The sequence below is a fragment of the Protomyctophum parallelum genome, assembly GCF_964188405.1.
Source record: "Protomyctophum parallelum genome assembly, chromosome: 20".
NCBI lineage: Eukaryota > Metazoa > Chordata > Actinopteri > Myctophiformes > Myctophidae > Protomyctophum > Protomyctophum parallelum.
The window spans coordinates 7,094,114-7,097,611 of NC_139718.1; positions in this window are offsets into that span (position 1 = coordinate 7,094,114).

Consider the following 3,498-nt stretch of genomic DNA (forward strand, 5'->3'; position numbering starts at 1 on the left):
TGAAAACAGGAGGAGAGATGTACAGTATAGATAGAGAATGAAAGAATGGTTTTCACAAGCAGAGGGAAGAGAGAGAGAGAGAGAGAGAGAGAGAGAGAGAGAGAGAGAGAGAGAGAGAGAGAGCGAGAGAGAGAGAGAGAGAGAGAGAGAGAAGAGACGAAGATGAATAGAGAGAAGAGGGGGGTGGGTGAGAAGAACGAGAAAACACTGGAACAGAGGGAAGAATTCACACCTAAAAGACTTCTGGCTGGCAGGCAGACAGGCATGCAGACAGACAGTGGTATCCTAGCAGACAGACAGAGGACCAGGGAATGCTGAGTGCATGGAGCCAGGGTGTGATTGATCGGTGTCTCTCGCACACATGGACACACACACACACACACACACACACACACACACACACACACACACACACACACACACACAGAGAGCAGAGGAATTCTGGGGGCCTCGATTATGTCATCAGCAGGACCAGCCAGACTTAGGGACACAGTGAAGTGAAAAGAGTTGACATACTGTATACTGCTGTACATCAAGGGTTCCCAAACCTTTCAGGCCGCGACCCCCCCCCCCCCCCCCCCCAACATAATTATATTTGAAGTGACTTTGAACATGGCGTGGTTGTTGACAGACAAGCTGCTCTGAGGTATTTCACAAACAGCTGATCCACTGGGATGTCACCAGAGCCAGTGTTGCAGATGTGGTGTGTCCTGCTTTTAAAAGTAACGTGGCTCATTCATTTATATAGGAGCCACACAGTGGAACAGCCTGGAAACCAGTCCGTTGCTCTCCCTAGGTTGGTGGAGGGTGTGTAGAGCCCAGGATCACATCACAGGATGATTGACACAGGGGTGAAAAATGGGTTACAAAATCGTGGGACAAAAAATATAAATTTAGAAACCAGTGTTAAACTGACATCCAAACTTAGGTCATTTAAACAGAAGACGTAAACTATGGCTACTGGAAAAGGTTCCCCTAGAAAGGGTCATCTTAGAGGGAAGGATAGGAACGTACGTGTTGCGTTGTGTACGTAATGCACTGTTATGTGTATGTATGGTGGTGATGTATTTTGAAGTATTGTTCCGTTCAGTGTGAGAGTACCTCAGTGGAAATAAGTCTTCGGACTTTACTGTGAAATCCCCCACACACCGATCTCTCGGCTTTTATATTTTTTGTTTACTTTAAACATATAAAATGTCCAGTGAGCAGAGGTTCCTTGTTGATGCCAGAGGTCAGAACAATAACTCAAATAACCGTTCGTTACAACCACGTTATGCAGAAACAACACATATTGGCCTTATTTTACTGGGAGCTTGTTCCAGATAATGGTGGTGCATACAAACTAAATGCTGCTTCCCCCCACGATTTATGTATTTATTGTATTGCTGTATTGTATTGTTCTATTGTTCTTTCTGCTTTAGCAATGTAAACATACTATGTTTTCTCATGCCAATAAAGCCCTTTGAATTGAATTGAATTGAATTGAATGACAACCCGCTGCGTCTCCTCCGCCCCCCTGTCCTCAGATATGGACCTATCGGGGCGGCCGCCCTGCTACGAGGAGGCCCTGCTGATGGACGACCCCCCGCCCCCCTACAGCGAGGTGCTGGCTGAGCCCCTCGTGCTGCCCAGGACCCCCCAGGTCCTGCCACTGCTCCCCCAGCACCCCAACCCTCCTCCTCCTCCTCCGCCCTCCGACACCAGCAAACCCCCTCCAGCCAGCCCCGGGGGTCCCAGGGTGGAGAGGGGCTACGACTCGCTCATCGCACTGCCCTCGCTTCATCATGGGTAGGACTAGTCACCATTCTAGACATTTGAGTTGACCATTAACTATATATTATGCACAGCAGCCATGTTGGCTTCCTTACTTCCCTCACAGGTGTTGTCAATGATACTAATGAAGGCTCTGTTCCATTTAGGCCTGGGCTAAACCTATATGGATCTTTTGCTAAACGCTTTTTTTTTGTTTTGCGTTCGTGCCTTTCAGCTACACGCAAACGCCGTATTCGGCCACTCAAACGGAGGTTTTTGGAAAGGGATAAATAAGTGAAGATTTTCCAAAATATCCGGATCAGTGGATCTGTGTGTGTAGTCATGAGAAATGGAGCTTTTGAGAAACGACGACGTCACCACTCATTAGCGCATATCATTTTTACTATAAATAGTAAAAATGCGCCTGCATGGGAGCTGCATGTTCGTGTTTTTATATCACTGTTGTTAAGAACTTTAAAACTTATCATATGTTAATATTAGAGCTGGGACTTGATTAAAAAAATTAATCTAATTAATCAGAGGCTTTGCGATTAATTAATCTAGATTAATCGCATTTTAATCGCATATCATTATTTGACCCGAGAACAGTGAGAAAGCAATTTTTTCAAATGGATTTTGGTATACTAGGGAATCAATGAATAGTGAATACATAAGTTTAAGCAATAAAACATTGTTCTTGTAGTAATAGGGGTAATAATTATTTATTGAATAATTGCACACAACTGTGCTGTAATCCACACTACCATCGGATAGCCTTTTAAATCCTATTTCCAATCCACGTGGACAAGCAAAGTGATCTCAGCGGCTTCCCCCAGTCTGGTGAACTGTCTGCGGTTTCTGGTGGTGTTATTGTCTGAAGAGGACACGGACACTTGGTGTGCAGGTCCGTCTGAAAACTGTCCAGTGACAACGTTCCGCGGTGAAAAAAATAGTGTGATTAAAATGCGTTACTTTTTTTAATGCATTAATTTTTCTGTAGTTAATTAATCGTAATTAATCGCAATTAGTCCCGGCTCTAGTTAATATGATAAGGTTAATTGTGGACCGCTACAGAGAAACTGTGGATATTTACCTAATACCTACCAATAAGGACCCAGGCCAAATGCCATTGCGCAGTACACCAACAACGAGTATATGCGTGGTGTGTGCACATCTATTGAAACTATTCTCGTGCCGTACTTTTGCTCTCCGTTTCATGGTCATGGTCATGGAGGACGAGAGAGAGAGAGAGAGAGAGGGTGCATGCAGAGAGAGAGGGAGGTCAGGTGTGAATGCAATCGCATCAAATAGCGTGGTTGGTGAGAAGAAAGTAATCAGTGGGTCATGTCCAGTCGTAAAGCACGCCATGCCAACTGCCACATCTCTCTCCTGTTTAGGTAATAAATAGCGCACCCTTTGACTGCATTCCGTTGTTACTGTGCCTGCATGCCGACCTTTTATTAGCCTACATTATAACGTGACATTTATTATACACCTCTAAAATAGCCACTCTACAAGCTCACATCACAACTGGTTGTGGACGCGACATTTCTATATGTAGGTCTGACTCTGCTATTATTTTCTGTGCAGGACTTGCCAGAGCAATGGTAAATTGTCTATCATTTTTGAGTGGTGCAACCACTAATTTCAAGGACTCTCATAACTATGAGCGTGTACAAAAGGTACAATTAGCACCCTGACTCTGTTTGACCAGAAAGGAGCAGAGTGTTCATCATCATCATCATC